Here is a 25,591-nt window from a genome sequence, read left to right as displayed (position 1 = left end):
CACCCCCACAACCCCTGAATTATGTTTAAAAGAGCGGGGGACACCCCTGTAACCTCCACTCCTAAAACCCCCAAAAATTATCCCTCCCAAAATGTTTTTGCCTATGGCCATTCCAGACGATATATACTATGTATTATACTATATATATTATACGGCGATCATTTTGGTGGGGATAATATGTAGTGTTACCGTCCTGGTGAATGGCGTGATGTGCAGTTCTGCTTGTTTTACTCATCTGTTCTTTTTATGGCATTTACTATGCAGGCTCTGAAGTAGGGACCGGACAACAGACACCGCCAGTCAGTGTGGTTTCTTGGGGCTGGCCAAGAAGGTGGCAGCCGGGGTTTAGGTACTTTGAGGGCGCTGGATTGGCTCTCCTAGCCAGCATTCTGAGATTGATGTACCAGCTCTGTTCCGTTTTTTTCCACTTTACATTCAGATACACAAAGAAGTGGGGCAGCTGTTAACATACTTTTCTCATCAACAGTGCGTTAAAAACTCAGTGATCCATGGTAGATCACAGCAGATACAGCACTCGGCGGCTAATTGGGAGTGACAGAGAGGTCCCTTAAGTGCAAATGTTGGGTGATTATACATTGGAAGAGTGCACACATCATGGAGCTTACTATGCACTCTTCCAATGTATAATCACCCACCATTTGCACTTAAGGGACCTCCCTGTCACTCCGGATGTATACGGTTTGGCCGTGGCACAATTGTTCGCGGTCGAATTGACCGTGGTCAATTTGGCCGCAAAGCCAGTTTTTTCCGTGGCCAAAACTGCCCAAACTAAAAAAAAACACCCACCCTCATACACTCCCCCACCCACCACCTATTTACCTTTTCACCGTCTGCTCATCTTCTAACCCTGCAGCGTCGGATCTGTCCCTCCTACGTGGGTCGCCCCGACGCCGCAGGGTCTGCTTTTCTTTTTTTGTTTTCTTCCCGTCCCTGCCTCCAAACCCCCAGAAGCGGGGGAAACACCCCTGCTACCTCCAAAAACCATCACTACCAAACATGGCAAGCGGGGAGCAACCGCCGCTCCCCATGTTTGGTAGTGATTACCCAAACTGATTGTTTACAAATGATCGTATGGTACTGGCCGAATTCAGCCTGATTTACCATACGATCGTTTGTAAACAATCAATTTGGGTAATAACACACACTTTAGTCAAGTGGTGAAGCTGGGATTTGTTTGACCCCAGTCTGAAATGCAGGCATTTGTCCACATTATTCCAGCTCTAATTGGTACAGTTATAGAGTTTGGTTTCCTAGGACCGAAATAAAAAGAATTAAAAAAGAAAATGCTTTATAGTGTTTCTTGAAAAAAAGGAACATATCACATAATAAAGCAACTTGACAAACTGTAAATTGGTATAAATTATAAGTGGGAGCAAAAAGGCATAATTGAACTTTTCATTGCATCATACTGTATGGGAATCTATCACCAGTGTGCAAATTAACAGGATCCTTAACAAAAACACTCTAGAATTTACAGCTTTATTATGGAGACTCAAAAAACAAACAGTGATGGAAAATCATAATAGGTTGCCTGTGATTGGCCCAGTGAAGCCCTGCTGGACTACCTGTTAGGGAGATTTATCATTTTTATGTTTCATCCCTTCTCCTAGTGAGAGCCCCAGCACTTTCTGCTGGACATCTGGACCTTTTTCTTTCTATCCTGAATGAGGGGAGCCTTTTTCCTCTCATTCATAGGGCTTTGGCGCTTTATAAGCAAAATAACATAAGGATTTGCTTTGACTTTTGGAACTCTGTTCTGTGTTTTACCTTTTCTATGGAGTCTCCTTTCCTCCATATCTCTTTAAAGGCATCTGTGTTTAACTTTTGCTGCACACAACACCCTAGATGCAATGCTGCTGGGAACCCTTTGTATTCTCCTTTTAGATTCTTTCACTATCTTTAAAAAAGGTATTAACCAAATTAATAGTTTACAAACAATCGTATGGTAAACCTGTCCGAATTCGGCCAGTACCATTCTATGGTTTGTAAACGATCAGTTTGGGTAATCCCTACCAAACATGAAGAGCGGGGGTGTCCCCCGCTCCCCATGTTTGGTAGTGATGGCTTTTGGGGTAGCGGGGTGTCCCCCTCTTTCGGAGGTTTGGAGGTGGGGGACAGGAAAAAAAAAAAAGAAAAGCGGACCCTGCGGCATCTGATCCGACCCGCATAGGAGGGACTGATCCCATGCCGCAGGGTTAGAAAATGAGCGGACAGCGAAAAGGTAAGTAGGAGGTGGATGGGGATGGGGTGGGTGGGGTTGATTTAGTTTGGGCGGGTTTGGCAGTGCCAAAATTGGGTAAGCGCCCAAGTTGACCACAGTTAATTCGGCCACTGACAATTGTGCCACGTCCAAACCGCATACATCCTTTACAACTACTGTTCTTAATGATAGAGGGATACTTTGTATCCTTCCTAAAACTTGAATTTATGAGAGATTACCACACACCACCTTATGAGGAGTGCTAAGGGGATCCCTAAAATCCCCTTTCTCTCTGCTCCTCTGACGTTTTTGTCAAAGTGACAACCCTCTAGTTATGGCTAGTGGCAGTGGATGTGTTCTACAAACTTGCGTGCTATTTTCTACCGCAGACTGTATTCACAGCCTCAGTTATGCACAAAAGGGTCACCTATGTTCTAACATGGTGGCTCCTTTCTTTTTTTGTCATTTCTAGTGTGGTTGTCCTATGTTAGCCCTTCTACCATTCTGGGAGGAGGAGGTTTGAATGTGTTTTTCTGTTGGCGGGAACTCTTGGATGCCCCACCCCTAGGCTCCAGTGTATCTGCGAGGACAGAAAGCAGTGGAAGAGTTTAACACTCCCCTATCCTGCTGTCTGCTGATGTGCATGAATGGAACCAGTGCCCACTGGGGGTTTGGCTGTCCTGACTGGACAGCCACCCTTCCCTTTCTGTAAACTGCTGGGAGAGTTTGCAGAGGAGTGAATAGGAAAACTGAGGCAGAAGGCAAGTCGACCACTGAAACAGAAGATCCAAAGCTGAAGATGACCAGAGACACCTGCAGACCCTTCCAGTAACTGTGAAGTGACCACTGCTGTCCCAATCCAGTTTTCGTATTGACAGAGGAGCTCCGAAGAGGACGACTCCTTCCCTTTGGCTGGTGGCACTAACCAGCCCCAAAATGAACTACAGATCGAGCCATCCCCTGAAGTGTCGTGACCTTCCAGGGCTGCAAACAGCAAATACCAGGGGACCTCCAACCCATTTGCAGTGCAACGTTTTTGCGTGGACAAATCCACCTAGAACTTTGGTGAGCTCCATTTGGACTTCCAGAGACACGATCCCACTCATCCAAGTCCCCTGACCAGAGTGCCAGAACTGCAGAATCGATTAACAAGGCGATAACCATCCATAGTTGGAGCTGATATAAAAAAGCACTGTAAGAAAGGTATGATATCGACAGTAAAACAGACACAAGTGACCACATTTCAAGGGTGTTTATTGAATTTCACTTGGGTTTGAAAAACGGCTTTCGAATGGATTGTGTCCTCCAACGTATTCCTCATCTTTGACATGTGTTGTCCAGCTTCGGCTGCTTCGGCAAACTTTTTCGGCAAAGGGCGCCCTGCGTTGATGGCGTCGGATCAATGTCCCTCAAAAGCCTCCATCGAGGGTGATGTCATCAGATGTTATATATAGCATGCACGGCACCCGTTAACCTCAGTTCAGTTTTTCTGCAAATGCGTTTGCTTCGTGACAAACTCAGCGCGCCTCGTACTTGTACAAGTATATTTCTGTGTGTTTTTGCGAAACCTCGAGATGTCTTCGTCTTCTACTCCGTCGACTCCTTGGTCCTGTTTCAAAACATGTAAGGACTGCGGATCTAAGATATCCATCACTGACCCGCAACAGATCTGCCTGTGATGCCTCGGCGAGGGCTACGATACGATTTTCTGTTCCAAGTATCTGTCCATGATGGGAAAGGCCTTAAGGGAACGAAAGGGGAAACTTCAGGTAGGCAGAGTTTCCAAACCCCCGAAGTCCTGACCTGCTGGCCTTTCGACTGATGAGTCGCAAGACAACTCGCCTGGGAGGAAGTAGGCCAAGCGTGGTCTAGGTCTAGGAGTCGTAGTCGCCACTCCTTCTCTTCTTTTGAGGAAGTCACGGAGAAGGCACCGCAGGTCGCCTTCCCCGACGTCTTCATCAGACGGTTCCCCCGCAATGGTGGCATGTCCATCCAAGAATTAGACTCCTGCAGAGTGGGAAGCTTTCCGTGTGGAAATGCTCAAGATTTTTGATAAACATGGTCGTGCTCCGACCAAGCCTTCTGTGGAAGCCGGGAAGGAGAGGTCTCGGCCGAAAACTCACACGCCCTCAAGCCCGCGTGAACAGCGTGATCCCTGTCGAGAGTCCTCGAGGCCTCGTTCAGAGAAGAAATCTAACGATCACTCGAGATGGGGTGAAAGATCGAGGTCGTCGATGCCTTCTAAGCCCTCTAAGTCCTCGACGCCGTTGGTGCCTGTGACGCCCATCGTGTCCTCGACCCCTTTTAGGCCATGGATGTCATCGACGCCAGTGTCGACATCGACAGCGAAATTGTTGACGCTTGCTGCGCCAATTTTGCCGGCACAGGCACTGGTGACCAGTGTTCCTCCGAAAAAGGCACTGGCTAAAACCAAGTTGACGCCTTCGACACTGTCAAAGCCTCTGGGTTCTAGACCAGAGAAGTTGTGTACAGCTCTCCCGAAAAAGGATATTTTCAGGTCTTTGACTTCCATCTTTGAGGAGGAAGAGCATACGGATGAGGAAGAGGCCCCTTTTGGACTCCAGTATAGTACCCTAAATGTGCCTGAGTGCCTTATTTCGGAGGCAAGTCGAATGCAAGATCTTTGTGATACTTTGCTTGCACAATGCTAGTGGCATTGATACCTCTCCTGAATTGGAGTTTGGAAGTCCAGAACCCGGGGAGCATGCCCACTCCTCATACAGACAACTCATGTCTAAAGTTGTTGAATACTTGGGTTGGTCTAGACCTCCAGTACCTTATGATCAGGATGATCTAACAGACATTCTGGATAAGGGTCCAGCCACTGATCCACTCTTGTCTTTCTATGTGGCACTGCAAAAAAGGGTGGGCAGGAATTGGGAAACCAATCCAGTAGTTGACAAGAGTCTTACAAAGAAAGTCTTTGCGTAGTTGCGGAAGTCGGGTTTTGCACCGGATTTGAAGGCTAGACTTCTCAACATGCCTTTTGACGGGTCTCATCTTTTTGGCAACAAGGCTGACGAGAGCCTTGAGAAGTTGCAGACCTCGAAGGCAGCTGCCAAGTCTTAATTGTGCCGCTGTTAGGTAACCTCAGCTTTTTCGTGCTAGCGGACAACCTTTGAGGTAGATGTTTTTGCTATTACTGCTCATTTGGAAGGGCGAGAGGAATGACCAGTCAAAGAGGTCAAAGAAAATGTCCTCATGGCGGACGAGGTAGAGGTGCTAAGCCAGCTCACACAGCAGCCTCTGTACCATCGGCCGCTGCAACTGCCGCTTCAAAACCACTCTGAGGGCTTGAGTCACACTTCAACAGTGGGGGGCAGGCTGTCTCAGCATCTGGGAGAATGGTGAGACATTACATCCGATGCTTGGGCTCTGGAAACAATAGCCCACGGTTACTGCCTTCCTTTTCTAAAGAAGCCCCAGGACAATCCACCGGGGAAACACTCTTTGAAGATTCCGGATCCGCTCCTTGTGCAGGAAATTTTAACCCTGCTGGAGAAAGGTGCTCTAGCACTGGTGCATGTGGCAGAGAGGAACAAGGGTTGGTATTCCACATATTTTTTTATTCCCAAAAAGGACGGAGAACTGAGACCCATCTTGGACTTGAGATGCTTGAACAAGTTCCTCAGGAAAGACAAAATCAAGATGGTCACTCTTTCTCAGATCCTTCAGGCCCTCCAACTCCAGGATTGGTTGGTGTCATTGGACCTTCAGGATGCTTATTTTGATGTGCCAATCCATCTTAAGCACAGGAAATACCTGAGGTTCGCAGTGGACGGCTCGCACTTTCAGTTTCGAGTTCTGCCATTCGGCTGAGGGTTTTCACCAAACTGATTGTGGTGGTGGCAGCGAGTCTCAGGAGGGGTGGATTCACGATCAGGGCGCTTTCTCCCAGACAAATCCTGGATCATCTCAATGTTACCTGCCACTTTCTTCACAAACTGGGCTTCTCCCTCAATTACAAGAAGTCCCATATGACACCTTCCCAGACGCACCAATACATCAGAGCACTATTAGATACATCCTTGGGAAAGAGCTTGCCACCCGAGGTGAGGGCTTGAGACATTCTTCAGATGGTAATGAAATTTCAGAGTGCCTAGTGTCTTCCGGCCTTCGAATTTTTGAAGTTGCTCAGCCTCATGGCATCCTGCATTTTTCTGGTGCCAGAGGCCTGCCTGAGGATGAGATCCCTTCAATGGGCTCTGAGAACTCAATGTCCCAATTCTCAGGAAAGATGTCGGACCGCATTCAGATTCCAACCAGAGTCTCACAGGATCTTCTGTGGTGGGCCTGCGAGGAGAATATTCTGAAGAGAGAACCTTTTTGGCAACCATGGCCGGAGATAACGGTAGTGACGGACACCTCACTCATGGGGTGGGGGCTCACGCCAACAATCTGACCATCAGCGGTCGTTGGTCTCCATCAGAGTCCAAACTACACATCAATCTTTTGGACCTGAGAGCAATCAGACTAGTGCTGAAGGCTTTCCTGCCCTCGGTACTGGGAAAGAATGTCCTGATAAATAAGAACAACACGGTGGCCATGCACTAGCTCAACAAGAGAGGAGGTGTAGGGTCACTACCTCTGTGCAGAGAGGAAATGCAGCTCTGGTACTGGGCTATTCAAGAAGGTATCTCCCTATCAGCGGTTCACCTGGCCGCGGAGGAGAACGCAACGGCGGATGCTCTGAGCAGGCAGATCACAGTCTCCTATGAGTGGGAACTATCTCGGGAAGTCCTTTAAGAGATCTTCACCCTTTGGGGAACCCCTCAGGTGGGTCTGTTCACGACCGGTACCAACCAGAAGTGCGAGCAGTACTGCTCAAGGGAATTTCCTCCAAGAGGAGCTCTAGGAGAGTTTCGTTCATGGTGGACTGGGAGTTCCCACTACTGTATGCGTTTCCTCCAGTCCCCGTCATTCCTCATGTAATCAGGAGGTTGCGACGGTTCGGCAAACACATGATCCTAATTGTCCCGGATTGAGCCAGGAGAACGTGGTATCCGGACCTTCTGGACATGTCCATCTGTCCTCCGATGCGTCTTCTACAAAGAGAGGACCTTCTCTCGCAAGAGGAGGGTCGGCTTCTCCATCCAGAGGTCTGGAATCTCAAACTTCATGCTTGGTTTCTGAAAGGCTGAGATGACGTAATGGAGGTGTTGCTTTCGGCCAGAAGATCAGCAACAAAATCTCTGTACTGTTGCCGTTGGAATACTTTTTGTGACTGGTGCAGAGAAAAGAATGTTGATCCTTTTCAGTGTAAAACTCCAGAGGTTTTATCATTTTTGCTTTCATTAGCACATAAAGGCCTTCAGGTTGGCACCATTAAGGGCTACCTAGCAGCACTCTCAATCTTTACGCGCTTATCAGAGGAATGCTCTTATTTCAAGATCCCACTGGTGACTCAATTTTTTAAAAGGGCTCCCTAATGTGTTCCCTCCATCTCCTTTTCAGGTTCTGGTTTGGGACCTCAACCTGGTTTTAAAATTTCTGATGTGTGCCCCATTTGAACCTTTGCACACATGTCTGTTAAGGTTTTTCACCTTTAAGACAAAACTATTGGTTGCTATAACATCAGCACATAGAGTGAGCGAGTTGCAGACACTTTCTTCCAAGCCACCTTTTACCGTATTCCACAAGAACAGGGTTTTGTTAAGGGTAAAACACTCCTTCTTGCCTAAGGTAGTCTCAGACTTCCATTTAAGTCAGAAAATTGTGCTAGCAGCTTTTGTTCTAACTCGATGGGTCAGACTTGATGGTCGTGAAGTTATGTAATGCCTCCGTCCCCAAGTACCGCTCGAGCAGGAAAAAATAACTGCCCTAGCAATCCTTGAGGCCACAGGTGTGGAGTGTCGTCGTCAGCCTGGTACCGGGAACGCCGGAAGGACCCCTGAGTGCTGTAAGGCAAAGGGTTATAATCAAGGAAACATCCAAAAGGCAACTGGCTGAGGGAGCAAATAAGGTACAGTGACACCAGCTTACCTAAAGGATGGTAGCATAGGTAGGAGACCTACACAAACAGCAGGGGAAACCAACAGCAGGCTGGGATGATGTAGTTGGCACTCCGGAAACACCTGGGTGAAGCAAGAACTTGATCTGTGGCAAAACTTGAAGCAATCCGAGGTTGCAGAAACAGAGTGGCAATCCAGAGCCAAGTCCAGTGTTCAAACAGAGGTCAAGATGATCCGGGGGGTCAGAGAGCACGCCAAAGTCCAAGGGTAATCCGAAAGCAAGTCCAAGTAAAACGTTCCAAGGTCGAGGTAAGGATAGTAACAAGAAGCAGTAAGTAACGCCTGGCAGTCCTCCGGAGAAGTAGCTGTGAAGCGACGTGTTGTATTTGCCGGCTTCTTTTGAAGCTGCGAGCGGAGTCACGTGATGCATCACGTGACCTCTCGCACGCGTTACGCGGAGCACAACGCGGCCAGCGATTGGTGCTGCCGGCGCTTCCTGGTATGCTGGCGTCACCGGGTGTGGAGGAGGCACCATGGCAACCGCCACCGCGGAAAAAGGCGAAAAGAGGTGGGTCTGCCCACCATGGTATCCCGCCTGCCGTGCCTCCCCTGCTGATGTGGGTGGAAAACATGATGGCGAGAAGGGCCAGATAGGGAAGACGAGTGTGAGGGAGAGAGTGGGAGCGGGGGTGAGTGCTGGGGCATGACAGAGCCCCCCCTAAAGGCCCACGACCACGTGGGCTGGAAGGATGCTCGCGGTGAAACCGGGCCACCAAACGAGGAGCATGAACATCCCGGGAAGCAACCCAAGAGCGGTCCTCAGGACAGTAACCTAGCCAGTCCACCAGATACTGCAACCCACCCCTGTACATACGGGAACCTAGAACAGCCCGCACCTCAAACACATCAGGGGACGAGACAGAGACCGGGGCAGGAGGGGCAGCTAACCGGGTAGGGCCAGGGCATGGCTTAAGTAGGGAGACGTGAAACACCGGGTGCATCCGCCAGGCGGGTGGCACCGCCAGGCGCAACACCACCAGGTTCAGGACCTTGACCACCCCATACGGACCCACAAAACGAGGAAGCAGTTTGCGACAGCCAGGGATGTGCAAATGGCGGGTAGAGAGCCAAACCCGGTCCCCCACCTTGTAAGCAGGAGCATCCGCCCTCCTCCTGACAGCAGCGGTTTTCATGGAGGCCTGGGCTTCGCGCAGGTGGACCAACGTTTGGGCATGGACCGAGACCAGATCCCGAGCACAGGCTGAAGCGGCGGGGGTATCAGAAGAGGAGAAGTCCGGAATGGGGAGAGTACGGGGATGTTGTCCATAGAGGGCGAAGAAAGGCGAGAATCCAGTAGCAGAGTGCAGTGTATTGTTATAGGCGATCTCGGCGAGATGCAACAGGTTGAGCCATGTGTCCTGGTACTGTAATGTCAGACAGCATAGATACTGCTCTAATGTCTGGTTGACCCTCTCGGTCTGCCCATCACTCTCTGATGAGTGAGCGTCGATACCCAGTAGAGAGGTGAGGGCCCGCCAGAATCGGGAGGTAAACTGCATGCCACGATCGGAAACCAACACATGGGGCAAGCCAAAAAGACAGAACACAGACCTAAAGAAATGTTTAGCCAAGACTGGGGCTGAGGGTACCTCCTTGCACGGTATGAAACGCGCCAGTTTGGTATAGGAGTCGACGACGACCCAAATGTTATTGAAACCCTGTGGACGTGGCAGATCGGTAATCAGGTCCATTGAGACCGTGTGCCAAGGCCGTGGAGGAACGGGGAGAGGGAGAAGAAGACCCAAGGGTCGGCCCCTGCGTGACTTGCCATGGGCACAAACTGAACAGGTATTGACATAGTTCTGTACATCGCGTTTCATAGTCGGCCACCAACACCAGCATTTGAGGAGGTCTAGAGTGCGATGTTGCCCGGGGTGACCATTAATGGCAGCATCATGAGACCAGTCTAACGCCAGATTCCTGGTTTCACTTGTGGGAAGGAAGAGCTTCCCGTGTACGAAAGGCAGCCCATCCTGCATAACCGGATCCCATTCTGTTAGTGATTGTGGATATTGGGAAACCCACTGCCGTATGGTGGACTGTAAGGAAGGCGACGGTGTGCAGACACATACTACATATGTCTCACCCAACAAGGTCTCAGGGAATGATGGGAGAACCTCCCCCCCAGGAGAACGAGACAGGGCGTCTGCTTTCCCATGCCCGACACCGGGTCTGTGTTTGACCACGAAATCGAACGTGGCAAAGAAGAGGTGCCAACGTACCTGTCGGCTGTTTGTACATTTCAGGGAGGCAAGGTCCTGGAGGTTCTTATGATCGGGGAACACCACAGTCTGGTGCTTTGCACCCAAGAGATGGTGTCTCCAGGTTTGTAGAGCGTCCTTAATGGCCAGTAGCTCTTTTTCCGTAACCGTGTAGTGTAATTCGCTTGCCGTGAATTTACGTGAGTGAAACGCTATCGGATGCAAACGGCCAGTGGTAGGACAGGGTTGGGACAATACAGCGCCCAGTGCATATGAAGAAGCGTCTGCCTCGAGAACAAACGGGAGCTCAGGGTCAGGGTGTTGCAACACCGGAGCAGTGGTGAACATGGTTTTCAGAGAGTCAAAAGCGTTTTGTTGTGCCATGGACCAGACATAGGGGACGGAAGGGCTAGTGAGAGCAGTGAGAGGTGCCACGATAGAGGAGAACCCAGCAATGAACCGTCGGTAAAAGTTAGCGAATCCCAGAAATGACTGTAACAGTTTGAGAGTGGTCGGGATTGGCCATTCGTTGATCGCCCGGACTTTGGACTGGTTCATAGATAGACCCCCGGGAGAGATATGGAACCCCAAGAACTCGACCTGACTGGTGTGAAAAGGACACTTTTCGAGTTTAGCGAATAGTGCGTCGGCTTGGAGCCATACCAACACTTCCTTAACATGCGTGATGTGTTCTTCGAGGGAGGAAGAGAAAACCAGTATGTCATCTAAGTACACTACCACGTAAGCGTTCAGGATGTCGCTGAATATGTCATCCATGAAGCGCTGAAACGTAGCGGGAGCATTGCAGAGGCCAAACGGCATAACCGTGTACTCGAATAACCCTTGTCGTGAGCAGAAGGCCATCTTCCACTCGTCTCCGTCACGCATGCGTATGAGATTATACGCCCCACGGAGATCCAATTTGGTGTAGATCGTGGCATGAGTAAGCCTGTCTAACAACGGGGTAATAAGGGGTATGGGATAGCGTTTTTTTACCGTGATGGCGTTCAAGCGCCTGTAATCAATGCAGGGACGGAGATCCCCTTCCTTCTTCGGAACGAAGAAGATAGGGCTCGCAGCTGGGGATGTCGACGGGCGAATGTGACCTAGACGTAGAGCCTGCTGTATATACTCTTGCAGGACTCGTTCTTCCGTCTGGGTCAAGGAGTAGATCCGGCCCTTTGGGATCAGAGCGTCAGGGACTAAATCAATGGGACAATCGTAGGGCCGATGCGGAGGTAGGCCTTCCGCAGAGCCTTTGCCGAACACAGCCTGGAAATCATGGTACTCAGGAGGTATGCTGCCCGTGATTGCCCCTATCATGTGCGTGTCCTGGGTGTCGGACCTGTCCTCTATGGCCAAAGAAGCGACTACCCCTAGGATGTCTGCGGGGCTGGAAACCCGAGGTGTCTCGAGTAGGCAGTAGTATTGGCACGTCTCTGATTCGAAGGAGACCTGACCTGTGCCCCAGTTAATCAGAGGATTGTGCCTTTTCAGCCAATGGATGCCGAGGATGACTCCGAACTGAGGTGTGGCTATGAGATCAAAAGATATGGTCTCCCTGTGGACTTCCTGTATGACTAATTCCAATGGGGCTGTCTGTTGCATGATTGGTCCAGAAGCAAGGGACGTCCCGTCCACTGCATAAACCGGCTCAGGGTGTTTCTTTGTAACCAAAGGTAGATTCAATGAACTGGCTAGTGCTATGTCAATAAAGCAGCCTGTAGCTCCAGAGTCGATCACTATTCGTACTGAATGGGAGATACCAGCAGTAGGGTTCAAGGAAGCCTGTACCACCACAGGCCAGACGGGACCAAAAGCAGGATCAGAGGGATTTCGTATAGGACTCGCCCAACCCCTGATCTTAAGGGCGAGTCTTCGGAAAACCCGGAATCTTGTTCTTTGGGCGACGGGACACTCCTTTATAAAATTCCTGTTAAGACCGCAGTAGAAGCAAGCATTGTCTGTCCTTCTGCGCTCTTGTTCGGCATGAGTAATGGGGCTGCGTACCCCGCCGAACTGCATGGGTTCGGGTGAGGTGTCAGATGTGGTTGATGATGGGGTATGGGATAGCCCTGCTTCCACCCTACGTTCTGCTCGTCTAGCGTCGACCTGCAAGGTCAGGTCAACCAAGTCTGCATAGACTGAGGGAAGAGAGGGCACCACAGACAATGCGTCCTTCATGGAACCACACAAGCCCCAATAGTATATCACCGCCTTTTTGTTCTCTGACCAGGAGGTCTCAGCAGAGAGCTGGTTGAACTTGGTGATGTACTCAATGAGAGTTGATAGGCCTTGAGTGAGATCTAGGAGTTCCATATCTCTGGATTGTGCTTTGTATCTGGTGTCGAAAACTTTGGCCATTTCTTGGGTTAACAGTTCAAAATCGTACAGGGCAGGATGGTCGCCCTCCAACAACGGGTTGGCCCACGTGGCTGCCACACCTGACAGATGGGAGAGGAGAAAGGCCGCCTTGGAGACTGAATCAGAAAAAGCCTGGGGTCGACACACAAATTGCAATTTGCATTGGTTTATAAAGGTGCAGTATTTCTTTGGGTCCCCCTGGTATCTCTCGGGGGCTGCTAGAGGGAAGTGGGTCTGAACCACCACAGGCAGGGATGGTAAGGTGGGCGGTGTGACAGGGATCGGGTTTTCGGGTGGAGTGGCATCACCGAATTCGGCGTCTACAGGCAAGGGGTGATGTGTGCTTTGCATGGCATCAAGGCGGTGGTGCAACGCAGTAGTGGCAGTGGCCATGTCAGTGCGGAGAGCAGTGGTAGCAGCTGCCATGTCTGCCCTAAGCGATGTCACTGCTTGCATTAAGGCAGTCACAGGGTCCCGGGCCGAGGCATCCATAACTGGACGACCACAAGGCTTCACAGTCTGTTCTAACTCGATGGGTCAGACTTGATGGTTGTGCAGTTATGTAATGCCTCCGTCCCCAAGTACCGCTCGAGCAGGAAAAAATAACTGCCCTAGCAATCCTTGAGGCCACAGATGTGGAGTGTCGTCGTCAGCCTGGTACCGGGAACGCCAGAAGGACCCCTGAGTGCTGTAAGGCAAAGGGTTATAATCAAGGAAACACCCAAAAGGCAACTGGCAGAGGGAGCAAACAAGGTACAGTGACACCAGCTTACCTAAAGGATGGTAGCATAGGTAGGAGACCTACACAAACAGCAGGGGAAACCAACAGCAGGCTGGGATGATGTAGTTGGCACTCCGGAAACACCTGGGTGAAGCAAGAACTTGATCTGTGGCAAAACTTGAAGCAATCCGAGGTTGCAGAAACAGAGGGGCAATCCAGAGCCAAGTCCAGTGTTCAAACAAAGGTCAAGATGATCCGGGGGGTCAGAGAGCACGCCAAAGTCCAAGGGTAATCCGAAAGCAAGTCTAAGTAAAACGTTCCAAGGTCGAGGTAAGGATAGTAACAAGATGCAGTAAGTAACGCCTGGCAGTCCTCCGGAGAAGTAGCTGTGAAGCGACGTGTTGTATTTGCCAGCTTCTTTTGAAGCTGCGAGCAGAGTCAAGTGACGCATCACGTGACCGCTAGCACCCGTTACGCAGAGCGCAACGCGGCCAGCGATTGGTGCTGCCGGCGCTTCCTGGTATGCTGGTGTCGCCGGGTGTGGAGGAGGCGCCATGGCAACCGCCACCGCGGAAAAGGGCGAAAAGAGGCGGGTCTGCCCACCATGGTATCTCGCCTGCCGCGCCTCCCCTGCTGATGTGGGTGGAAAACATGATGGCGAGAAGGGCCAGGTAGGGGAGACGAGTGTGAGGGAGAGAGTAGGAGCGGGGGTGAGTGCGGGGGCGTGACAGCTTTCTATCCTCCACCTCATCCTGGTAAGGACGAGGAAAGGCTCCATAGGCTGAACCCTAGGAGATGGTTAAGCTTTTACATTGCCAGAATGTCAAAATTGCGAGTGGACAACCAGCTTTTTGTAGGGTATACAGGACACACATTGGGACAGGCTGTTACCAAACAGACCTTGTCTAGGTGGATCTTTCTAGCCATTTCTGAATGCTACAGACTGGCAGGCAAAGACCCTCCTGAGTGTTTACGTGCTCATTCCACCAGGGGCATGGCTACATCGACAGCCCTTCAAAGGGGTGTCCCTATTAAGAACATATGTGATGCTGCAACGTGCTCACATGCAGTTCAACTTTACTTGCATTGGTTATCACACGCGTTTCAAACGTACGTTTAAATGCTCACCATACAATGTTGCCGCTTGCAACCTTGGCTTCAACACAGACCGGTCTTGTATCGTTCTCCCCAACTCACTGGCTGTGTTGACTTCACTGACGCTGCTTTATTGTTGGAGCCAACGACAGTACCACAACTGGCAATCTTCAAACAAGTGGCACTTCGGTGTTTCAGCTCCTCGCGACTACCGCAAATAGCAACACTGCAGTTTCTGGCTGTCGAGATGGACTTGCCTTGCTTCTGGGGTCCCGCACTCTGTTGAGGGGGCTTAGGCTCGGTCAGTCTTGCTTGCTGGGAGTCCCGAGGATCTTTCTGGAGCTCTTGGCCAACTTAAAAGCAACGCACACAATCTGGTGTTCCTTTCCCTGATGTTTTGGTTTCCAGCAGCAACTCTGTGGAAATGCAACCAGCTCCGAGAGAATGTCCAGGTGGCTTACTTTGGAGTTGATTGGTCCCAACAACTCAAGGGGAGCAGTCGTCCTTGCCGGGGCTTCTCAGTCGATACGAATTTGGAGTTTCAGCACAGCAGCAGGGCTTAAATGGGCAAACCAATGGTTCAGGAGTTGCAGCAGGAGTCCTCTTCAAGTTCTTCTTTGATTCCTTCATCCAGTGGTCGTCTCTGCCTTCCAGCCAAAAGCCTCACCTTTTTTTCCGTTCTCTCCCATTAATTCCAGCCTAGCTGTCAGTCACACAGCAGGGTGGCTGTCCTTGCCAAACAGTCAGCTGGCCAATCCTCAGAGTGCATTTGGGTCTCCTAGGAGACTAAGCACAGGGAGTTTTGGGCACCTCCCTCACTTCCTGCGCCCACCAGACACCCTGGAGCCAAAGGCAGGCTTCACTCGTGAATCCTGCCAAAGGCAAAGGGAACAAACGGACCAAACCAGGATTGGCGCGCAGAGTAAATCTCAAGAAGAACCTTTCCGAGAAGAAATGGCGAAAAAAGATGACTGGGCCATTTTGACAAAAATGGCACCCTTGGGTGCTTTACTGCAGCTGCAAACGCAGCCCGCAGTAAATGCACAGCACGGTAGTTAAGAGTAAACCACTGCCACCAGCCATTCATCGAGGAAAGGGTAACATACAATTTTTACATGAGAAGCTAGACAAAGGGGATACTAAGTAACCCATCCAGCACCCCATCCCATTGTAAGATAGTTTATGCTGGGTCTAGAAAGTTACAAATGTAAGTAAAGTCAATTTTACTTTACTACTCTGGGAAACAGTAGTTTATCCCAGAGAAGGTATTTAAACCTTTGGGAAATCTGAAAGACTTCCCTGTGTCACTGCACTGAAGGTGCTGTGTGACACAATGTAAAAGATGATGCCTATGGAGTTTGTCAGACACCACAACCAAAAGAAACACAGCGTTCAAAATCACATTAAAATATATGAGAGAGTGGACAAAAGGGTCTCACTCTCTCCAGGTTGAAATATGAAGTCCTCAGAATCCAGAGAAGTTGCTGGGGGTCTCGAAGGTAGAGGGAATTAGCACATTTCGGAGAATTCTCCCTAACACTCGTCCTCCCCAGACTAAGGGACAGGAGGATTTAATCCACCCCTGGATGAATCTCTTTACTCCAGTCGGTCAGACTTTCTGGAGAGACCATCAGCATTTTTGTGATTACACCCTGACCTGTGTTCAATGATAAACTCAAACCCCTGTAGGCTGATTGACCATCTTAACTATTTAGGATTCTCTCCCTTCATCTGCATTAACCATCTCAAGGGTTGGTGGTCTGTTTGAATCACAAAAGTAGATCCATAAAAGTATGGTCTAAACTTCTTCAAAGACCAAACAATGGCAAAACATTCACGTTCTATGGTTGCCCACCTTGTTTCAGGTTCCTTCAGTTTCCTACTGATGAAGCAAATTGGGTGTTCCCTGCCTTTCTCATCCAGCTGACTCAGAACTACACCTATACCTGTATTGAAAGCGTCTGTCTGTACAATAAAGGATTGGTTGTAGTCACAAGCTCCTAAAACTGGAGCTTGACAAAGGGCTTTCGTAAATCCTTCAAATGCCTTAGTGCACTCCTCATTCTACCTGACCTTGAGGAATTTGGGTGAGGGGATCACATTCATGGGAGAAGCTATGGTCCCATAGTTCTAATTGAAGTTCCTATAGTACCCTGTGAGACCTAGAAAGGGTCTCACTTGGGTTTGAGTAGTAGGGGTGGCCCAGTCTTGTACAGCTTGTACTTTGCTAGGCAATGGCCTTATTTCACCTCCTCCTACCTCATGTCCTAGGTAGAGTATTTTACTCTGACCAATTTGACACTTACTTGCCTTTATGGTCAGATTGGCCTGCTCAAGAGCCTGCAATAAATATTCTAAGTGGTCAATATGTTCCTTCCAAGTAGGGCTGAACACTGCAATGTCATCCAAGTATGCCATGCAGAAGTCCTCCATCCCATTCAGAACATGATTCACCATCCTTTGGAATGTAGCAGGTGCTTTCTTTAGTCGAAAAGGCATAACCTTAAACGGGTAGAGGCCTCCTGGGGTTGGAAATGCAGTTTTCTCCTTGGCATGGTCTGTCAGAGCTATTTGCCAATAGCCTGAGTTTAGGTCAAATGTACTGAGGTACTTGGCTGAACCAAGTTTGTCCACCAGCTCATCTGTCCTCGGTAAAGGATGGGCATCAGTCGTGGTGACTGCATTAAGACCTCTATAGTCCACACAGAATCTCAACTCCTTGGATCCTGCCTTTGGTACTAGCACAACTGGACTAGACCATGGACTGGTAGAGGGCTCTATTACCCCGAGATCAAGCATCTTGTTGACCTCTTCCTTTATGTGGGTTCTTACATGGTCTGACATTCTGTAACCTCTGCTTTTAACAGAGGTAAACAGTCACCAGTGAGAATCTCATGCTGGCCCCAAGGGGTCAAGCCTGGTGATAGTGAAAACAGAGGGGCAAACTGATTTAACAGAATTTTGCACTCCTCCTGTTGTTCCAGTGTTAGATCAGAAGATGGATTAACTCCTATCTTCCTATCTAAAAGTTGTCCCCTGAGTAGGTCAAGTAGAGGTTCACTCTCCTCCTCCTCCTCCTCTTGAGCAGAGGCTAGAAGCAAAGCTTCCAGTTCTGGTCTGGAGACATAGGCCTTTAGGCGGTTGGTGTGAAAGACCCTGGGGGCCTCCTTAGGATTGCCTAAGTCCACCAAATAATTGACATCTCCAATCTTTCCCACAACCTTGAAGGGTTTAATCCATTTGTCATGTAAGGCCTTCTACCTTGTAGGTACCATAACTAGAACTAGCTGGTCTTGAGTAAACTCAACCATGTTGGCCTTCTGGTCATGCCAATGCTTTGCCAGAGCCTGACCTGCTTTCAAGTTATCTGAAGCTTCTGTCATCATGTGTGTCATTCTCCTTCGGAGACCAAGCACATAGTCAGTGACTCTCACTGGCTTGTGGGAAGGAGCACTGTCCAACCCCTCCTTGATTAGGGCCAATGGACCTCTAACCGGGTGACCATAAAGAAGCTCAAACGAGCTAAAGCCAACCCCTTCTTGAGGGACCTCTCTGTAAGCAAAGAGAAGGCATGGCAGTAGAAGGTCCCACTTTCTTTTAAGGGGTTATTCTAAAGCACATATCATGCTCTTCATAGTTCTGTTAAACCTCTCCACCAACCCATTGATTTGGGGATGATAGGCTGTTGAGAACTCGTAGGTTGCTCCACAGTTTTTCCGCATGGCTTGCATGTAGTGGGGCATAAAGTTGGATCCCCTGTCTGAGATAACCTCCTTAGGAAAACCTACTCTGAATACCAAGTAGGGCCTTAGCCACTGCCTGAGCAGTAACAGTCCTCATAGGTATGGCTTCAGAATACCTGGAAGCATGGTCTACCACAACCAATATAAATTGGTTGCCTGAAGATGTTGGGGGGGTCTAAGGGACCAACAATGTCGATTCCTACCCCCTCAAAAGGGACTCCCACCACTGGGAGAGGCACCAAAGGTGCCACATTCTTGGCTCCACTCTTGCCAGAAATCTGACAAGTGTGAGAGCTTCTACAGAATTGATCTACACCAGACCCCATTTTAGGCCAGTAGAAATAAAGAGAAATCCTTTCCTTGGTCTTCTTAAAGCTTAAGTAACCAGCCAAAGGAATTTCATGGGCTAACTGTAGAAACGGGGGTCTCACCTCCTGAGGCACTACAAGTCTTCTGTAGTCCCCTGGGGTAGACTCAATAGGTTCTATATAGAGGAGTCCATCCTCCCAGTACAACCTGTGCTTCCCTGGCTCTTGCCCTTCCAGCTGGGAGGCTGCCTGTTGGCAAAGTCCTTCAAGAGTAGGACACTCTCTTTGACCTCTGCTGAAGTCTGCCCTACAGGGGCCACCTACTGCAAGCAAAGTCTGCAGCTCAGAACGGTCTTTAGGATCCAGATCTCCAACAGGGGGAAGGTGTTCTTCCAGCTCTTTGTCATCAGTAGCTGATTCACCATCTTCTGGTTGAACCTCACACTCAGCTTCAGCTGGTGGAGAAGTCACAGGTGTGACTTTGGACTGTCCTCTCGGGGATGTCCTGGTTTGATGCACAGGAGTGTTATTTTTCTGGTTTCCTGAGACCTTGGGTTACCCCTTTGTCTCTTTCTTCCTGGAAATAGAAGTTTGCTCTTCCTGTGGACTGGGTGTTATAGGTTCTTCTGTAACAACCCACTGAGAGTCATTTAAAGTGAGGCCTCTGGCCTTCCTAGTCTGCTCCTGCTTCCTTTTACTGGGAGGCCTGGGGGTGCTTGATACAACTCCAAGAGTTTTTAAGTCATTCCCCAGCAGGACTTTCCCAGGCACCTCACTTTGTACACTGACAGGTATTCTTACAGTCATATTGTTGCACTGGATGGGAGCTGGTAGTATCTGGATAGGGCCTCCAGCAAGCATAGTGGGGCCTTTGGGTGCCTTAGCAACATCCTCAGATTTGAAAAAGGTTTCATCCACCACTGTAATGATGGCCCTAGTGTCCCTAATGGCAGGGGTCTCCTGACCATTTACAAGTGCACTTTCCTTGTAGTATTATTTTGTGTTATCTGGTATAGAGTTATACACATCTACATTCTGCTGTTCCCACAGACACAGGGACACTAAAGAAACACTGGCAGAGACTCCAATGGGGTCTTCAGCCAATAGTTGAAATTTTCCACTTGCCATATGTACTTCTCCCTCAGGGATGAAGGCTAAGGAGGCAGTGTGGACCCCTGAAGCTTTACCCTTACATCTGGGATCCCCTTTTACATGGTCAGTTGACCCACAAGCATAACATTTTCCAAATGTTTTGACAAATGGGGGCTTCTGCTGACCTCCCTCTGGTTTGGCACCTCAGGTTTCACTAGACTGACCTGGTTTCCCAAATGGCTTATCCTTCTTATGTTTGTGGCCCTCTTTTGGATGGGAGGTTTTAGAATTATTTTTCTTTTTTCATCTTTCTTGTGCTATTTCCCCTCATCCTTTTTGTGAGTGGCCCCAGAATCCTTGTGAGTAGCCCTGTTGGCAACCCACAAGTCAGCAGCTGTTGCTAGCTTCTTAAAATGAATCTCTTTGAGTCAGCCAAGTGCTGTCTTAGCTCAGGAGAACAGGCATATAAAATAGACTCCAACAAAAATAGATTTCTCATTCCTTCAAAGGAGTTCACTCTGTAACCCTTAACCCAACCATCTAAGTTTTCAAACATTCACACAACCAGGTAGCCCAAGGGTTACCATCAGTCTGTTTGACGGTCCTAAGCTTCTTAAGGTACTGGCAAGGAGTTTTCCCAAATCTAGCTATCAAAGCTAGCTTCGCATTTCCATACTCCAATCTTTCAATTCCCCCACCTCCATTACAGCATCAGTTGCAACCTGGGGGAGCCTAGACAAAAACCAAGGAATCAGCAGATTCCCTGTGAAACCCTGAATCCCATAGTTATATTCAAAAGCACCCAACCCATCCAAAATATCAACTTTCACATCATACATACTCACTGCTTCTTTAGGCATGCAAGATCTCTTTGGACTGAGAGACGTAGGAGACTCTGGGATAGAAACATTTCAAGAGACGATTTCTTCATTTCAAGAGCATGTTGCATTTCCATTTCCCTTAGTTTGATGTCCTGATGTTTGGTTTCAGCGATGTTTGTAATCTTTTGAACTCTAACTCAAGTCTCATTTTCTCAAGAGACACACATTCTGGACTCAGTGATGGACCTTGTGGGGTCCGTGTGGATACAGATTGAGGCAAAAGGGCCTGTTGAGGTAAAGACGGGCTATCTTCCTGAGGCTCCTCTGACTCTTCTGACTCTTCAACAATATTAGAGTTAGACTTCGAATTATCATCCTCATTATCAATTTCCTCATTTCCTGGGTTAGTAGGTGTGACAGGCCTACTACCCAGACTTTCATTATTCAACAATCTTGCAATTAGTTCATTTTTCTTTCCTCTAACAGGGAGATTCCTGATTTTACACATTTCTTTCAGTTGCTCTACTGCTAAAATGATCAGGGCTTCCGGCCTCAAGTTATCCATATCTGGCATGTTACAATTGCTTTTCTAGTGGCGCTTAGCCTTGTGAAGGTTTTTAGTTCAACATAAGCAAAGTAAATTCTTAGTGTAACAACTCTACAATAGATCCTCACTGCCTGCCACCAGTGTTAGGCAAGATTGTATGCAGTATCCTTTGGGTGCACTACAACAACCCTGACCCCCTGGCAATAGGATCCCGACCGTTGGTATAAGTCTGTACTACACAGGTTGGTAGCATGTTGAGCAGCCAGGCTTATCTCAAGAGGGGTCAATGTGAGCTGTAGGGGAGTTACACAGAGATCCACAGTGACACGTATTCAAATAAACACTTACACACAAGGTTTCTTGAATAAACAATTATTAATTTATTTATCAGTCAGTTAGAATAAGCCTTCTTCAGAAGGGAGCAATATAAAAGCAACACACAAATACACTTCAAAACTACACACTCTTAGTTTCTAAATCAGTAAAGACCCTTTTCGGATGGCCCACAACCACAACCTACACCCTCAGGCGACTTCAATAATTCAGGTGCTGGGGGCATTAATATCTTACTGTTGCATTTAGAATATTCTTAGAACTGGGGCAAAGGAAAAAGTTATTAGAACAAACAAGAGTCCACAAATATTCTTAAGCAGGCAAATACTTTTGGATCCCCTAAGCAGAGACATTCACTGTTACAGGTTAAGCCAAAGTCAATGAGCAAAAGTCTATATGAGCTGAAGCCCTTCTGGTAGGTAAGTAGAGAAAGTCTTTGCACAATGTTTTAGAAGTCTTTGAAAAAAGAAGAATCAATGTAGGGCCACAAGCTATTTAGGCTTGTGAGTAGTAGAAGATGCAAGCAACTCTACCACAAGAGGTAAGTTCTCTCAGACTTTGACAGTACCTTTGGATTGAAGAAACATTTCAGAAGATGATTTCTGTTCCTGTGCCGCTCTGCAGATCGCACTGTTCCTGAGTTGCAGCAGGCGTCTTCTTCAAATTCTTCTTCGGTTCCTTCGCCCAGTGGTCGACTCTGACTTCCAAGCCAAAAGCCTCGCCTTTTATTCAGTTCTCTCCCAATCTTTCCAGCCTAGCTGTCAGTCACCCAGCAGGGTGGCTGTCCTTGCTGGACAGTCAGCTGGCCAATCATGACAGAGTGCATTTGGGTTTTGGGCACCTCCCTCACTTCCTTCCCCCACCAGACACGCTGGAGCCAGAGGCGGGCTTCACTCGTGAATCCCGCAAAAGGCAAAGCAAACAAAGGGACCAAACCTGGTTTGGCGCGCAGAATAAATCTCAAGAAGGACCTTTCCAAGAAGAAATGGCGAAAAAAGAAGACCGTGGCCATTTTGGACAAAAATGGCACCCTTGGGTGCTTTACTACAGCTGCGAACTCAGTCCGCGGTAAATGCACACCACAGTAGTTAAAAGTAAACCACTGCCACCAGCCATTCATCGAGGAAAGGGTAACATAAAATTGTTACATGAGAAGCTAGACAAAGGGGATACTAAGCAACCCCCCCAGCACCCTATTGTAAGATAGTGTGTGCTTGGTCGAGAAAGTTACAAATGTAAGTAAAGGCAATTTCACTTTACTTCTCTGGGAAACAGTAGTTTATCCCAGAGAAAGTATTTAAACCTTTGAGAAATCTGAAAGACTTCCCAGTGTCACTGCAATGAAGGTGCTGTGTGACACAATGTAAAATATGATGCCCATTGAGTTTGTCAGACTCCACAACCAAAGAAACACGGTGTTCAAAATCACATTAAAATACATGAGACAGTGGAAAAAAGGGTCTCGCTCTCTCCAGATTGAAAAAATCAAGTCCTCAAAATCCAGCAAAGTTGCTGGGGGTCTCTAAGGTAGAGGGAATTAGCACATTTCTGAGAATTCTCCCTAGCACTGCGCCTCAGTCGTGGGCACAAGAGGGAGGTCGTCTGGCATGCTCCTGCGGCAGTACTTGGGGAAAGGACTTTGTCAGCTATGGATTTTCTTCAGTTCAGCGGCTCTTCGTGGTTTCAGCAGCTCGCAAACCGTACTCATGCAGAACGAATATCCCCGGTTGGACTTTCCTTGCTCCCTCGGTCCTGGATTGTGGTGAGGGGACTTTGGATCAGGATTTCCTGCTTCTGGAGTGTCCTTAGGAGGCTCTTGGAGCTTTTGGCTGGATTCGTCCTGCGGAAGACATTGCACTCTATAATGGACACTTGACCCCTGGCATTGGGCTTCGGCAGCACTGGAGAGGCACAGTAAGTCGGGAGTTGTGCCAAAGTGGAGTTTGTCTCGGGGCTAGTTGGTCCCACTAGCCCGGGAGATGTCGTCCCGTCCAGAGCTTCTCTGTCGATGCGAAAAAGGAGGTCCGCACAGCAGCAGGGCTTCACCGGGCACTTCCAGTTCCAGGAGGTTGCAGCGGGCTTCTGTTCACGATTTCTTCTTCGGATGTTTCTTCCAGTGGTTGACTCTGCCTGTTGTCCCAAGAACCTTGCCTTTTATGCTCGTTCTCATTCATTCACATCCCTAGGTTGTCAATCACCCAACAGGCTGGCTGTCATTCCTGGCCAGCCAGCCAGCCATACAGGACTGGTTTCGATCAGGCACACCTAGAGACAAAGGACGGGGGAGTTTTGGGACCCTTCCTCACTTCCTGTCCTTCCAGACACACTGGAGCCAGGGACCAGATTCAGGGCTGAAGCCTGCCAAAGGCAAAACACACAAAGGGCTCAAACCTGTCTCAACTTACAGAGTAAAAGCCAAGAAAGACCTAAATCCATCAAAAGAGCTGGGGGTCTCTAAGGTGGGAGAAAATTAGCACAGAAATGGAAATTCTCCCTAACAGGGACCTGTATACCAAGGGGTAGTTTTATAGAGTCTTATTCTAAATATTCTAAAGTGGACTTTAGGAAAACTCCCCTAACACTACCTGATCTGCAAAGGCCAACACTACCTGATCTGCAAAGGCCCCAAACAGTGCTTCAACTCTTGGACTGGTGGGACCAACCTCGAGGATCCAGCTGTCCTAAGCCTTCGTAAGTGTCGCTGGGCCACCTGGTGAACAGACCAGCTCTCCAGTGGGCTACCTCTGTAGAATCGTCACCGTTCCATGTTCAACGAAGGAAGTTCGCAACACAAATCGCCTTGCTGCCGAGTTTCAGCTTCCGAGCTTCAAGGGATCCTGCTCTGTAAGGCCTTCTTCGACCGAGACTGGAAAGGCTCAGGCCATCTTCGCTGTGCGGTGACTTCCCAGTGGAAGTATTTTTCCTGTGTTGTGTCCAGAAGTCCTCCATTAGTGAATTCTGCTTGCCCAGGGGTTGTTATAATTCGTCCTATATTTAAGAATTTACATACTGCCGGTATTGGGGTACGTTGGTGCTTGGACAGGATTACCTAGAGATAAGAGACTCTGCAGGATTTGTGGCGATCATGTGGAGACTGCCCGTCACATATTAACACAATACTCCAAACTCCAATGTTTATATGACAAAGGTTATACTAAATTACGGAATGTTATTCTTGATCAATTTTGGAGCATGCTTTATGGCGCACAGGCCGTTGTCGTTACATTAGCGCTTATCATATTTGGCTAATTGTGAAAGATAGACTGTTAGTACTAGCTGGTAATTGAATATAATGGTAACTCTATGGTGCATTTATTTGAATATTTAATCTGTTTTTTATTATGTTTACTTATGTGATTTTAGTGTGAAAGGGTTTTTAACCAAATGCACTCAATAAAAAAAAAGAAATTCAAGAATGTAATGTTATGGAATCTCTGACATCATGGGACTCATCTAATGGCCACAGGAGTGTTCTATGATGAACAGTTGAGAGGCCTGCCGGAGTAAGGATGGGTTACCAGTGTTATGCTATCGGTCCTGCTATTGAACATAATATGTGAACTTGCTTGCTGTGACTAGATGTTTGCTGTACTTGAATAAACAGCCCTACATGAAGTGGCTGCTGTCATCATTGCATGCGACTTCAGGATATAATGGTATCCTTCTTGAAAACTGGTTTCATTCTACTGCATACTGCTTACCTTCATTTTGTTGTCTAAGTTACTGAATGCATTTCTAAGAACCAAAGGTGACTGTATATGTTTGATAACCGAGTATTGGGTGATATTACTACCTGCTTATTTCATTTTCTAGTGTTTTGGCCCTATAATAGTGTATTTCTGTACCTGCCTGTCTACATTGAATGATGTGCTTCACTGTGTGGACTCATTGTGGACCTCTGACCACACTCACTTTCTCCTGAGACTAAGCTTTGACCACTCCACGCTTACCTTGATTGGGTTTGGCTACCCTCTCAGAGTTCCCCTGTTCACTATAACTAGGGAGGCCTCCTAGAATCCGTTCACCAAGCCAGATTCTAGAAATCCATCCTAACAGTCACCCAGTCCAAGGGTGAGGGCCAGCCTTGCCGCTCCTGCACAGTATACCCCCTCT

At 48.5% G+C, this 25,591-nt stretch overlaps 1 protein-coding gene across 2 annotated transcripts in view; it reads left to right on the top strand.

Annotated features, from left to right (window-relative positions):
* LOC138580390 (3'-5' exoribonuclease HELZ2-like) overlaps positions 1-25,591 on the top strand; it is a 957,207-nt gene that overhangs the window by 570,899 nt on the left and 360,717 nt on the right. The gene's annotated exons all lie outside the window — the stretch shown is intronic.

Source organism: Ambystoma mexicanum, chromosome 3p, assembly GCF_040938575.1.
Source record: "Ambystoma mexicanum isolate Mex_15411 chromosome 3p, UKY_AmexF1_1, whole genome shotgun sequence".
Classification (NCBI taxonomy): domain Eukaryota; kingdom Metazoa; phylum Chordata; class Amphibia; order Caudata; family Ambystomatidae; genus Ambystoma; species Ambystoma mexicanum.
This window is presented reverse-complemented; position numbering and strand designations above follow the sequence as displayed.